The 15,669-nt window shown below is 40.9% G+C and overlaps 1 long non-coding RNA gene across 1 annotated transcript in view; it reads right to left on the bottom strand.

The window, feature by feature from the left end:
• Window positions 1–13,776, bottom strand: part of LOC104948833 (uncharacterized) — a 16,982-nt gene extending 3,206 nt beyond the window's left edge. The window contains exons 1-2 of the long non-coding RNA XR_798736.1: window positions 13,766–13,776; window positions 3,925–3,935 (exon numbers count right to left, since the gene is read on the bottom strand). This is a non-coding gene — a long non-coding RNA (uncharacterized lncRNA). The remainder of the gene's footprint in view (window positions 1–3,924; window positions 3,936–13,765) is intronic.
• Window positions 13,777–15,669: the final 1,893 nt, after the last annotated feature.

The following is a 15,669-nucleotide window of genomic DNA, read 5'->3' as shown; positions in this document are numbered from 1 at the left end:
TCAGATATTACGTCATATCGGACGCAAATCTGGATCAGCTCCGTTGTTCCCCCGTTTTTAGAGATTTGGGTACGGAGGAAAAGAGAGAAGGTTTTATTTTCTGATGCTGCGTGGGTTCCCTGACACACCGGGGACACATATTTATGTATAAAAGACATCAAAAATTGCATTTTGCATGATAAGTCCCCTTTAATGTGGACCGGAGGGTGAGGGTGACGAGCATGCGTTTTACTTTCCTTTTTTATTTCAATTACAACCTTGTTCATGAAAAATATTTGTTTCTCTGTTGTCCACGTTCATAAAGCATAAAACAACACCACAAGAGCACGGTGCAGAGTATCTAGATTTGTTTACAGTAGTCCACCGTTCTTATTATACATCCATGCAGTCCGCTGTATAAAAAACTGTAGTTTCCCCACAGCAGCAGACGCACATTCATGACGTCCGCTGGCGCATCATAAATACGTTGGATAGTGAAAGTGCAGTCGGATTCTCAAAGCACCGCAGTCCTTTCTCCTAAATACTTTAGAATTCTCCTATCCACTATTCCTTAACCCCGTGAAGTTTCACACAGAGGTCAAGGAATAGACGATAGAAATAGACGATAATAGCTGATTTTTGGACTGTTCAACTGCAGCCTAGGAGTCGAGGAGGGGAAATTAGAATTGAGAAAGGGCTTCTGTTTCTCCTTCTCTGCAGGGCTGCTGAGTGACAGGGGGCGGGGCTGGTACTCTCCTGGCTGCAGATGAGGTACACCTGTTCCCACTCACCTTATCAACCTTCTCTCTAAGAGCCTGGCCCTCACCCCACTACTCTGCCAGATAATAAAATGCTGTTGGACGATCCAGAGTGCCTCTCTGCAGCCTAAGCCTTGTTTTTCCAGATTGCAGTGTTTTGTGCAACTTTTTGTATTTTTGCCTGGGACGTCTGCTTTGTGGGGACCTTCTCTGCAACCAGCCAGCTCCCTGCCTTCATTACATGCCTTTTCCTTGCTTTCTTTATTAAACACCTTAAACGTTACTAGTGTTAGTCTCTGCTTTGGGCTCCTAAAAGATATCCGAACAATACATACTGTTTGAAAACAAGGGAAAACCATGACAAAATGAATTACTTTTCTCGTCTGGAATACAAACGATAGCTCTTTCTTCCTCACACCAGTCGAAGAAAAATAAATCATAGATACTGTGCGAAAATCTAAAAGCAAATCCTCGACCGATTGGAAAAATATTGATATGATTATTGTAAAAAACATTATTGAAGAAATTGCAGAACCATTGACAAATCTCTTTAACTTGTCTTTTCAATCTGGTAAATTCCCAAATAAAATGAAAATAGCAAAAGTTATACCATTATGTACAACTGGGGATAAATACCATTACACAAATTACAGACCGGTTTCATTGTTCTCTCAGTTTTCCAAGATCCTTGAAAAACTTTTTACAAAAAGACTTGACAATTTCATGGAAACACATCAGCTTTTGGACGACAGTCAATATGGATTCAGGAAAGATAGATCAACATATGGCAATAATGAAATTAAGTGTAGAAATAGCAAACTGCATTGACAATAAAAAACAAGCAGTGGGAATATTTATATACTTACAAAAAGCATTTGACACCATAGATCACAATATTTTACTGACAAAACTGGAACGGTATGGCATCAGAGGGGTGGGATTAGACTGGGTGAGAGATTATTTAAGCAACAGACAACAATTTGTTGAAATTGGTGAACATAAATCAGAATACATGAACATAACTTGTGGAGTACCTCAGGGGTCTGTGTTTGGTCCCAAGTTGTTTATAATATACATCAACGACATTTGCAGAGCATCAAATATATTGAAATTTATTTTATTTGCAGATGATACTAATATTTTTTGTTCCGGTGACAATTTGAAAGAGCTAATGGAAGTGATAACAGCAGAAATTATTAAAGTAAAACATTGGTTTGACACAAACAAATTATCATTAAATATAAGCAAAACAAAGATTATGTTATTTGGAAAACATAAAACAAATCCACAGGTGNATCGATTTTATTTATATATTTTTTTATTATTATTTATGTTTTTTTTTTTTCTGGCTTAGTTTCAACCAAAATATAGACTAACGCTAATAATAGTAATAGTATTAATAATTGTAAATGGCCATTGGTCACACCACCAGTTTGTTTTACTGTAAACTTGGAGGAAGCCTGCGTGCAGAGCAGACTGCTGCTGCATCACACTACACTTTGATGTAGTACTTTGATCATGGTCAGTTTCTGGCAACCCTAGTCTATATCCAAGACAAAGTAATCAAGCAGGTCTCAGTGCAGCAAGTTTGCAAAGTTCAAAATATGTTATAGCATATAACATATCATAGCATATGAAGTTAGTTTGAGATCTTCCAGAGCTCAGGATTACATTACATGTCATTACATACTCAATACTGTGGGCAATCCCCACAGGAGCAGTTTGGGGTGAAGTGTCTCAGGGACACAACGACATGCTGACTGCAGTGGGATTTGAACCTGTGACCCCCTGATCCCAACACCAACGCACAACCCACTGCACCACACGCCTCCCAGGATCATTACGTTACACAAACTTCTTGCTTGGTAACTTTTCTTAGTAGCACTCAATTGTTAATTTTCTCAGTCAGCCTTAATTAGTCAAATAATGATGTGGCCACAGGAATATTAGCTTGTTGATACTTTACTCTCCTGGTTGTATGAGATGTGGAAATTGAAATTAATGTAAAATAGGTTAAAGTAGTACATTTGGAAATCTGTATCTAAGAAACGGTAATCAAATCAATCTCAGGCATTTTCTTGGATTAAAAACAAAAGGTTGCAAAGTTCAAAATATGTTAGGAAGTTAGCTTTGAAACGTATAATGTTTGCTATGTTATGGATTCAGTGAAGTCAGTTTGGATCAGACTTGCAAATGTCTTTATTCAGGGGTCTTATTGAAAGAGCACGATGAAGCCTCTGAAGTTTTATGCCTGTTCAAGCTGGAAAAAGTCAGCCTCAAAGATCCCCGCCACACTGATAGGGATAATTCAGATGTGTATGTGATGATGAATTCTCCATTTCAGTCCTGTGACCTTGTTTCTATTTTACTTGAGGAGATCTGAGACATTTTAATGCCATCCAGCCATTGCAGATACTGGATGAGGGCACACTTCTTATTAATAATTACAGTTGTCCTTTGGAAACTCATCAAAATCAGACCCATGTGAGCCCTAGATCGCTGCTCAAATATCACCATACGTCAGCAAATCTGGAAAAAGTCAAACCTCCGAGCCATATTGAGAAAACACGATCCTTTCTAATTTAGTGGCTGGCTTACTGGCAAAAAGCGAAACACTTACTCTGGAAGAAGACAATTAAGTTAAAGTGCAATGCTCTATAAATTCATGCGCAACAATACATATTCATTTCAAGGCTAAAAACAGTGATTTATGCAGTTTATTTTATTACTTTTACACAATGTTATCATTATTAATTGCATCTATTCCTCTGTATTGCTGACATTTTGTAAGGCCTTCAGTGTGCCATTGTTCTTGTGTTTATATTCCTGCTGTCTTATTAGTGGAATGTGTTTCCCAGCTTAGAGCCTTGTACCAACTGGGCATGATCACACTGAATTCATTAAAGTAACTACTGAGATAGGAACAGAGCAACATCGCTGCAATTCAGTCAGACAGAAGAGCTTGTAAACAAACAGATCGGCTGGACTATAAAAGACTGGATTTGGTGGAAACAAAGAGTGAATGCACCTCAAAAGAATATACTACGACGCATATGTTAGGACTCAGCTGAACCACAACCTCAGTGTATTATCCGTCATGGATATTTAAATGGACTTTGGGTAATGTTTGATATCACTGGCCTTTGTTTTTAATGCAAATACAGCCTCCGTCTAAAACCTGTAGGACCTGTATGGTGACTGATGGTGAACTTGGTTAGTGGAAGGTTGTTATTACACATGCAAATGATGATCAAAGCTGCACGGCTAACACCCTGCCGGTATGAGCAATAAGTTTGCCCTTAGCTTCAAGCCTGTAAAACACCTATTGGTTGATTTATATATAATGGCCATTGTGAAAATCTAGCAGAGGAACTGGGGGAGTGCCTTCAACCCGAATGCAACATCAACAGCCGGTGATCATCTGGCAGACAGACCACACCGCTGCCCTTTCCTCCTCTCAGCTGTCTATTAAAAGGAAAACATGTGGTCGAGTGTCTTGTTTCAGAGAAAGTGAAAACACACGCCCGCTGAGGTGCCCGGTGAAGCAGAGAGTCGGGCATGTTGTGACTCGGAGTGTCTCTCCCCCTCACTCTGTGACGCCACACGGGGTAGGGCAGGGGTGTCCAAACTACGTCCCAGGGGTCATTTTGAATCGGCCCTCAAATGAAACTTGTGCTTGTCTTATATTGTACTTCTTAAATATATTGCACAGTAGTATTCATGTGTTGATGAGACCACTTTTCAAATAAATGCTGTCAATTAAAGTTGGAAACATTTTCTGTAATATCTTAGTTGACGAGGCAGCGCCACCCCTCCCTCGACTCCCACTGAAGAAAATCAATCAGTATTCAGGTCATGCCACAGGGACGCCCCCCGTCTAAACAAATGACCTCTGATCCCACCAGGGTTTTCTCCAGTGAGCGTGACAGGGATTTGTCTGTGCTGCCAGTGTCCGCTGCTTGTCCGACGCTAACAAAGTCCTTGTGCTGAAGGAGAAGGGGGAGGGGTTGGGGCGACCTGACCCTGTCCACCTTCGACACCATAAATCCAGCTGAGGAGTTCAAGGTGGCCTGACCTGCATCCGAACCCGTCTCAGGAAACACGGCTACAAGCTCCAGCTGAGCCTTTCCCCCTCGCCGTCCCCACAGCAGAATAAAACAGAGTATGTGCTCTTGTTTTCCACGGGTGCAAAAACAACACATTAATTCACGCATATTTCCCCCTTCACCTTACTGTGTGACATGCGAACAGTTGGGAATCCTTGTTTCTGTCGTGGGAAGTGCACGAGGGGGCAGGATTAGCATAGCGTAATTACTCGGGGGGGGAAAGATCCAGACTCCAAGGAGCAAGACATAACCCATCATTTGCCATTGTGCTTCTCTATGCAATTGACAGTCGGTCTATGATATGGGAGATAAATGTCGGAATTCAGGCTGTTAGTTTAACTGATGGTGCATTCAGTATGATAATAACCACGGTCTTGCACACAGTGAATCTGATGAGCAGTCTTGCAATAGCCCTTCACTACCTTCCCTCTGCTCCGTGGGGTATTATCATGCTAATCTAAAAGAGGAGAAGAAAAAAATACATCTCAGTGAATGAGGAAATATAATAGGAAGCCGGGACCTCTGGAAGCGCGAGGGGACAAAAGAGGATATTCACCCGGCTCCGCCTGAGCAAAGCAGGGGTGACAAATGGACACTGACATTATGCTGGATGGTTAATTAAAAGAACATAGAGTAATTAAAAAGATCTTCCCGGTGAATGGACCGCCGCGTCCCGGTAACTGACCTGTGTCAGCGGCACATGTTGGGCTCCGAGCAGTCAGTCTCTCTGTGTCTTTCACGCATTTAATTTTCACATCAGAGGGGCTTTGACAGTGGGGCGCGCTGCAGGAAGTGCGCCAGATCACGGTGGGGGTGCTGGTGCTGGTTGAATGATTCATGATTTCCATTAGACAGTCAATGAAACTTGCACAAGAGATTTGATTAAATGTAATTCCACATTTCTTTCTGACATGCCAGTGATGCAGTGACTTGGGTTTAATGAGGAACTGTGACGCTTTCAAACAAGTGAGAGCTTGATTCGGTGCAGGACAATAGGAAGAATTTACTATTTCTGACATTCGGGAGTCACCATCTGTCTTTGATTGCATGTTCGGTTGGATAGAGGCTTCCCTTCGACTTCACAAAGCGCAGTGTGCCATTTAGGATATTGGACTATTTCTGGGTATTTAAAGTGTAGCTTTATAAATATGTAAACTTCATTTTGTCAGTCCCTGAATATTACAATACAAACATAACCTTTAACTATGTAAGTAACATAACATTTCCCTGAAAACATCCCAAAGAAAAAATATATAAAACTGATAAAAAAAAACTGATATTCATGGCTATTGAATTGCTATAGATTTTTAAAAAGTGACCACTGAGTATCATTGACTTTTTCAACGTGATGCATCCTCCAGGAAAAAAAAGTTAGTTTGAGTAAAACTTTCCCCACAGCAGAGAGCAACACACTGTGAAGGCTGTGGGTAACTTTTTAATACATCGGACTGCATGCCCCACAGACCAGCTCAGACTCAGGGGGGAATCTGACACATTATACCTGCCTATATCGCGGTAAGGAGGAAGGATTGTAAGAAGATGGCAACGTATCCAAAAATAATGGCCGTTGTTGCATTTTCGTGAATGGAATCACCTAGTTAGGATGCCACCTGGGCGCCTCTCCCTAGGGAGGTGTTCCAGGCACGTCCAGCTGGGAAGAGACCAAGGGGTAGACCTAGGACCAGGTGGAGGGATTATATCTCTTCGCTGGCCTGGGAGCGCCTTTGGATTCCCCAGTCAGAGCTGGTTGATGTGGCCAGGGAAAATAAAGTTTGGGGCTCTCTTCTGGAACTGCTACCTCCGAGACCCGACCACGGATAAGCGGGAGAAGAAGGATGGATGGATGAATCACCGTGGTTCTGTGTGACTGCACATTGGTCGAATACATGCAAAGGGTCTTAATTCATTAACAACATAATACATTTCTATCATATGAGAAATCAATATCTCTCATGAGACATCAATATCTATCATATGAGTTTTTGGATATTGTATTATAATATTCAATAACTATCATCTTTCCCTGGTTTTAAAGGCTGCATTCAAGTAAAGTGACGTTGATTTTCAGAATTCACCATATTGTTGTAACTGTTCTATTAATTAGCCTTTTTCCCAATTAGTGACTATTTATCAATAAATATGATTATTTAGTGAAAATACAAAAAGTCAACACTACAATTTTGGCGCAATATTATTATAAAAATGTATTTTGTCAGCAACAGGACTACTCAACTAATACAAATCTCAATTTCACTGGTGCAATATTCAGTTTGCTGGTGCCACAATATGTGTTACTGGCGAAAAAGTGTAAATATTATTTATAAAGGTTTTGTGGCGACGCAAAGATATCATGGTTTACAAACTATATTCTACGAACTTAATAAAATATCTTTATTTGGTACGAAAGAAAAACACAATATAATCAGTTTAAGTATATCTTTCAATGAACATGATGCAACAATACAATTGGGAATGATATCGCCATTGCAAAACTTCAAAATAATCAGTATCAGTTATTTTGTCCAAATCGTGCAACCCTAGTCAGAGTTTCTCCCATCATGCAAACAATGCAAAGTGGTAAAATCCTGCCTCTGAGCTGCATGAACAGCCGTGCCGTGTGTTTGGGTCTGATAGCCTTCAAACTGGACTCCCTGACATTTCAATCCTCTGGGCACCTGCAGCAACAAGCCCTCATTACTCCGGCCCTCACTACTATGGCCCTCACTACTGAAGCCCTCGCTACTGAAGCCCTCCCTACTGAAGCCCTCGCTACTGAAGACCTCACTACGCTACTGAAGACCTCACTACGCTACTGAAGACCTCACTACTGAAGCCCTCCCTACTGAAGCCCTCGCTACTGAAGCCCTCGCTACTGAAGCCCTCGCTACTGAAGCCCTCGCTACTGAAGAACTCGGAAGACCTCACTACTGAAGACCTCGCTACGGAAGACTACGGAAGACCTCGCTACGGAAGACCTCACTACGGAAGACCTCGCTACTGAAGACTACTGAAGACCTCGCTACGGAAGACCTCGCTACGGAAGACCTCGCTACGGAAGACCTCGCTACGGAAGACCTCGCTACGGAAGACCTCACTACCGAAGCCCTCGCTACTGAAGACCTCGCTACCGAAGACCTCGCTACGGAAGACCTCGCTACGGAAGACCTCGCTACGGAAGACCTGCTTCAGACCTGCTGTCAGCCTCAGACTGGCCTCAGAGTGAAAATGTGAGTGTAGGCCCCTCATTACTTTCACCCAGCCACCTGTCTCCGAGATGTGACATCAAAGCAATAGCATGGTTGGGCGGGAGGGGGGGGCGGGGGGGCTTTGTTTACCACCAAGTTGCTTTTCACACCGTCAGTCACCAGAAAGAGTCCCACAGGGAGGAAGAGGACGGTGGAGGAAGGAAAGCAATGAAGAGGGATCAAACAGCCAACATGGCTCCATTGGCCGGACTCAGGAAGTGACACGTGTGACGGAGCTGGAGGGGATTTGTTGTGTTTGTGTGTCGCTCTTTGAGGATATAAGTTTACAGCCTCGGAGTGAATTAATGAACATGTTTACCAGCCCTGAGCAGTCATCCACATCACTGAACACATACACACACACACACACACACGGATGCACAATTATCATAAGCAATTAATCCAAGATGGTGCTCATGTTTGGAGCTTTGTTTGATTCTGAAATACGTTTTGGACCAACAGCTTTATCAGCTTTTCATATACAGCAGATACTTGATAAACTATAACAAATGGCCGTGTTGATGATCAGATATGGAAAACTCTCTGTATATCACAACATAAATAACTGAAGCACTATAACACAGACACCTGTAGGTGACTCACTCTTCAAATGTGACACTAGAAATGTTTCACTTCCATAGGCTTCGTCACCACATTCACTATAACCGAGCCATCTAAATCCATTATGAGGAAAGCAGAGACATTTCTTTGGTGCATCAAAACAACGATTATATTTCTTATTATCGCCTCAAACATGTGTTAGCTTTAGTGCTGAATGAAAAGTGGATTTACAGACTAGTCAATAGAGAAACAAATTAGTCATTTAAAAAGTGATGATAACTAATAATTGCTTATTCTGGTTCTCAGATTCTTCAATTAGAGGATTCAAATAATGTTAAATAAATATAGTTCTATTTTAGATGAGACAAAGAAGACATTTGAAGCTGTGACCTTCCTCTCAGATATTTACACCCATTTTGATGAAGAAGTACATAATACAAATAATCAGCAATGTCAAATAACAATATTGCAACTGTTGGCTGAAAGTATATTTCTTTTTTGGAATAACGCTATTAGTTAAAGAGTTTAAAAACGTATAAATAAAAGCTGACAGAAGCAGCTTGTCACTAAAATGGCAATAGGCTGTCCCTCCTCAAAGGTCAGTCAATGAACTGGGAACACTGTTTCCTGTTTTATCAACTGAAGCTGTCGATATATATGGATTTATGAATTGGTTATCTTTGTGGCTTGTTTGGTGCACTAACCTAGCACCTCTCTGCACGCAGAGCACTAAACGTATCCGTTAGCTGTTAATAATCTGTTATTGAAGGTCAGCATTTGGTAAAGAACATCTAAAAACCTAAATAAGCATCACTAAAAATATTTTTTGTAATTGGAAAACTTGATACAGAGACTTCGTTGGATCAATGCTGAGTTCAAGAAACACTCCTGACGCATCGTTGAAAAATCAATTATTTTTTTCCTCACCACATGCCTCCTCTCTGATTCACTCACACAGCTGCAGGGGTGAGTCCACACATGGTTAATAAACTGACCCACACACTCACTCTATAGTATACAGTACAGATGGGGGAGGTGTGTTTTACTCACCCTGGACCGCTGCCCAGTTAGGATTCATACGACACTAACTGAAACCCCCCGATAAACCCCCGCGCTCTCTCCCCAAAGAGTGGTTTAAAAATAGCCTGATTCGATGGAAACGAGCCTGGAGTTCTGAGAAGCGGAGGGAAATGACCAAGCTAAGTGTAGGCGGGCAGACTTATCTTACACCATGTCCGAGCCAAGTATCCACCGCACATATGGTGACCACTAAAAATATAGATAAATAATAACGTGGCGGCTTAATAAAGATTACATACAGCCGGAAACCAACCCTGAATGCTTTCACCCAGGTAAAAACACTTCATACACGCACAGGGAGTTACATCTTAAAAGAAAAGCCACTGCTGCATATTCTAAATGTAACACATGCCAGACTTAAGCGCTGGGGTATGCTGAGTGTTTGCAGAAAATCAGCCTCAATTCATATCTGCAGAGCACAGGGTGCATGCATAAGAAATCGGATAAAGAGCCTTAGGGAGAAGGAGAGTTGGGAATCCACTCTGAGTTTCCTAAACCATCACTGAACCTTTCACCTGCAGACTTTAACTTCCTGCGGTAGATTCAAAGTGCGCACAGCGCGGGCACCGATGGGACCTGGTCAACTTTTCAAAGAACAAGGTCAAACGGCTCTGCTATTTTTGGAAAGTTTGGAAATGAGATGCAGTCGGGTCCGTCTCTGAAGGTATGCATGTCACATTCCACCGCTGAGAGGAGAGCCACTTTCGTTTTCAAAAGACGTGAAATAACTCTTTGGGGGAAAAAAAATAGAGGCATATTTTCTCTGAACACTTAGATAAATTAAATATGTGAATGCCTGTCACCTTGTGAGCGTCTGCAGAGTAGCAATGGGACATGACTGTGTGAAGGCTTTGGATGAAGAGGACAGAAGAAAAAAAATGGCTTATCTTAGCGTTTTAATTTCCTGCTTCATTTCAGGAAAAATTCTCATTTCGAAAAACTCCAATAAGCAACAATGCGACCTGATCATGACTCAGAAATACTTCTATAGTAACCAAGCAGCAGTAGACTCGCCCCCCCCACACACACTTTATCCAGTCAGCCTAATTGCTTTAGCCAAGATGTGACAAGCCAGACAATTGCTGTGCAACGGATCATCAAGAGAAGCCCAAAAAAATAAAAATCAGATATTCGAGCCCTTGGTATCACACTGCCAGGAACTCAAGCGATTGCTCTGCATCCCGGTCTGTTCTGTGTCTCTGCAGTCTACAGATTACAGACGCTTTCCAACAAAAACACTTACCACACTTCTTAAAGAGACTAAGCATAGTGCTGAATCAGTGCGGGGCAAACCTGCTGGATTTCACTATAAGCATAACATAAGAGTGATTATAATGATCAACCCCAACCCACATGATGGAGCAAACTTAAGCAACTGGTGATTCACTTCATTTCGCTTAATGACTGAAAGAGTTAAAAAGATTTACAGAATTAATAGGTCGGTCTATGAAATGTCAAATTATGTAGATTGCTCCGACATCTCAAGATCAGCTATTAATGAATTATTATAAATTATTAATGTACAAAGTATTTGTGGATTCATTTTCTGTTGATCCAATTAAACAATTAAATCAACGATGTGTTCGAGTGCAAAGTCAATCACAAACAGGATTTAAAGGTGGGGTAGGTAAGTTTGAGAAACCGGCTCGAGACACACTTTGTTATATTCCATGGAATGCTCTTAACATCCCGATAGCAATGAATATCTGAAGTGCTTTGACAAAAAATCCATTAATAAAAGAGACTTGTGAATCTATTTAATTTATACACTTACGGACAGTGGAACACTCGCAGACGTCTCATCGTTACCCTGTACTGACACACTTCCGAAACCTACTTCTCCTGTCTTCTTTTTTTTACCGAATAGAATCGCAAAATTAAAGGACGAAGTAAAGTCCTTTTTAAGAGTAAAGCTTTTTGAGGTTATTCGTTGTTACGCTGGACTAGTACTGAGTCTTTATGAAGATATCATTGGTTCGTCGTCATCTGAGCGGGGGGGGGTGTGTGTGAAATAGGTCAGTCGGATTAACGAAATCGGTTCTACACTGTTCGGTCTGTTAACGACACGTTGCCTAGTAGTTCTCTTCGGGTTTTTTTATTTTTAGTCTATAAGCTCGGGAACCATAGTGTGACGGTCCTTGAGTTCGCTAACGAGACGTAGGGCCAGACAAGACACAGAGACGTCAGATGTCTAATGTCTGCGAAAGGTTGTTTTTGTGAATGGTGTGAAGAATTTCTCTGATTCGTATCACGACTTAGTCACGCCCCGTTTGGACGACCTAAAGTGATATTCGTATTGTATTCTCACTAATATTACTAGTTGGGGTTGGGTGTACTACCTCGTTTGAATTCGTTGACCACTAAGTGAAGTAAAGCGAATTACTGACTTTCTCAATTTTTCTAAATGTCTTAATTATCCAGCCAGATACTTTACAGTTTAATACATCTAACGAGGCTGTAGAGTTCTAGTCGATAATTACTTAATAATATTTAATAATTACATGTTTCATAAACACCTAAGTAAAAGACAACTAGGTTAATTTGTTAATTTAGTTGCTACACAAGCTCACGTTTCAGTTAGTGTTTGTCCTAAATTTCCACCCCATCCATTCAAACTCTTTGGCCGAGCTCTGTGTGAAACAATATAAGGTACCTTACGAGAATTGTAGGGCTATCGTTACTTATAGACTTCACGAAACTGTTTTTTAGGTAATTATTTTTTTTACAGGTAGACACTCGGCATCGCGCTCACAAATTTTCGTGCTGGTAAGTAGACTCGGCCCGGCCGTTTCTTGACCACGGATGGGGACGGACAGTCACCCAGGAAGGAAGACACGGTTGATTTGAGCACGGAGTAACCAAGTACAGTGCAGCACACAACCAAACCTCCTCCCCGGAGGACACCTCCTTCGGCCCGGTTTCTAAAAAAGGATTAACACATAAAGTTTAAGATTCGCGTTGAGCTTCGGCCAGAAGAGTTTGAAGTGGCTTGCGGGGGGAAATTCCCACATTCTTTGAACACCCTCCCTGGTATCTAGCAGGTTTGTTACAAATGTAAAGTAACTGAGCCTTTTGATTATGTTTAAAAAAATAATTGTTTTTTATGGCAACACAGGGAGAGATATAAGCCAGGACTTGGAGGGTCGGTTTAGCAAATTAGGTGTTGCAGCTGACGAGGAGTGGGTAAAGTGAAGGAAATCGAGGACGAGGTGTGTGAAATGTTCTAAGGAGAAGGGTTGTCGAGTATTTCTTCCGAAGCGGAAGCTTGCGGCTTGTTTAACGTTGGTTTGATTCACACGTCGGACCTTTGCAGGGATTAGTTTAAGGCGTCCACCAAAAATTTACATGAAACTAAAAAGCGCTGAGTCCGAACGGTGCTGAATCAAACACGTTAACATCTACTCCCCTTCGGATAAGAAAATACTCGAAACTGTTTCGTCCATCTAGATACATTTCCGGACACCATCGTCCTGCTTTCGACTTCACTTACCTTCTTCGTCAGCTCAAAACACTGTTTGTAAACGACCTAAAGGTCTGGTCTTATCTCTCCCTGTGTTTGTCATTAAAACATTACTTTTTTTAAACATAATCAAAAAGTCAGTTACTTACATTGTAAAAAACTGTCTTAGATACCAGGTAGTGTTCAAAAGTTGTTGGAATTTCCCCCCCCAGCCTTCAAACTCTTGGGGGGGCCGAAGCTCACGCGATCTTAACTTTTATGTGTGTAATGTCCTTTTTGAGACGGGGGAAAGGGAGGTCGTCGTCGGGGAGAGGTTGTGTGTGTCTGCAACGTGTACTGGTTACTCCCCGGTGCGTCGTATTCAAACACGTGGTCTACCTTCCGACTTCCACCGCCCTCCCAGAGACCGGTAGGGTCATGAAAATCGGCCCGCCGCGCTTGACTAACCAGCACGAAATGTCCGCGAGTGCGTGCGCGAAGGTTCGGTCTGACTGTAAANAGGGGAGTTCATTTATATAGCACCTTTCAACACAAAGCAATTCAAAGTCCTTTACAAAAATGAAAGGTTTCTCAAACTTACATACCCTACCTTTAATGTCTTTCATTTTTGTAAAGGACTTTGAATTGCTTTGTGTTGAAAGGTGCTATATAAATGAACTCCCCTTGCCTTGCCTGGCAGTACTGGTTTATCAGTCTGATCTCTGGGGGAAACGGCGTGGAGGTGAGGGACGACTGAAGCCCCCCCGCCACCCCCGCCTGGTGAGTTTCGGGCCCCTTTCCTTCCTTTTCCTTTCCTTCATGTTGTTACAACAAAAGATTTCTGTATGAAAAACTGATTATAATAGAGGAGGGCAATGTGCTGGAAGAGGTTTTGAGGAATTCAGCCAAAGAGAAGTTGACCGAAGGAATCAAGAGTAAAATCTGTGATGAAAAATGGGAAGAGTGTTTCGATGTTGCTGGAACGCCGATTGATCCACGGAAGGAAAAACAGAGGGCCAGGTAAAGGAAATAAATAGTTTTAAGATTTCAGAAGGAGGACTCTGCTTTGTAGTTTCCTACATAAAGAGCCCAAGCTGTTAAAAGTAGATGTTATATGGTGAAGCAGTTATCCTAATTATGAGTTCATGGTGGGCAGTACCAGAACATAAATGAGAAAATGACATAAAAAAAAAGAAAGTGGATAAATAAGAAAAAACTGCATTATTTTTACACATGCTCATTTTATGTAATTTCATTTGTTTTAATTAAGTATTTCTTAGAATGGAGCTTTTCACTAATTTTATGAAAACTTTTTCAGGATCAAGGAGCAAGAGGTGAATATATTCACTTTTATCTATCAGTATGTCTTTATCTTGTAAGTATTTGAAAACAGGTTCCACAGGACATATTTTAAAAGTTTCTGTTTGTTTGTTTTTCTCTCCAATCGCAGGATTTATCAACAAGTTTTGAGGGTCCACAAGCTCTGACGGAAAAAGGAGGGAGGAGTACTCAGAATTAAAAATAAAAGTTGCAATACTAAATGAAAAAATACTCTGTTACAAATAAAAGTATTGCTGATCAAAATACTGATCAAGCTAATCATGCTGAATGATTTATTACTTTTTCATTATTACTTTAACATAAGCCAGGATGCAATGTAATTGTCATCACATTTTTTGTATTTGAGATAATTGAGTTGTATTGTTTTTTTTACTGTGTTTACGCATGCCCCATTAACGCCAATGCAAATATGTAAACCTACTTGGCAATAAACCTGTTTCGGATTTTGATTGTTTTGTTTTTCGAACAATGGATTTACAGAATATGGTAAAATAAATGTAACATACACTGTGAGCCGAGACTACTGTATTTAGTACAAGTGATTAAACAGCTCAACAAGTTCATTAAATTCAATTAAATATGCTTTTGCAGTTTTCCCTTCCCTGTAGTCTTTTATAGGTTTTTGTGCATGTAAATGGTCTGCTAAGTGAGCATATTATGTCCTTAGTGCACTGTGCTTAAAGCCCCTGTCACACTGTCCCAAAATTGACACCCGTTGAACACACGAATATGGAATTGTGAATTTCGCACGAAGATGGCCCCGAACCACTCACGAAGGTAACATTTACATTACATTTAAGACATACAACTGCAACGAAAGTAACACCAACGATTATGTTAAAGTATTATGATACTGTACTGATATTTTCCGACTTTGTTCTTTACTTTCTCCGTCTTTATATGTAGAATATATTAAGTTTTCTCCGTCATGTTGTTTCCATAGCAACAACAACTTCCTCGCCTTCAAAATAATATATTGTATCCTTTTTAGTTTCACAGAACACAAATTGGGTTATTTACANTGATTTAACAAAGAAGAAACTCTAGGAAAAACTATTTAGAAAACATAGTTCACATTTACATTAAAGTGGACCACATTTATACTTTTAATTTTTCAAAATACCAAACGGATCATGCATTTTAGCCATTCCTCATTTCGC

The sequence above is a fragment of the Notothenia coriiceps genome, unplaced genomic scaffold, assembly GCF_000735185.1.
Source record: "Notothenia coriiceps isolate Sejong01 unplaced genomic scaffold, NC01 NC01_scaffold00000339, whole genome shotgun sequence".
In the NCBI taxonomy this organism is placed as follows: Eukaryota; Metazoa; Chordata; class Actinopteri; order Perciformes; family Nototheniidae; genus Notothenia; species Notothenia coriiceps.
The sequence above is the reverse complement of the archived record's forward strand: the minus strand, read 5'-3'. Positions and strand labels throughout refer to the sequence as shown.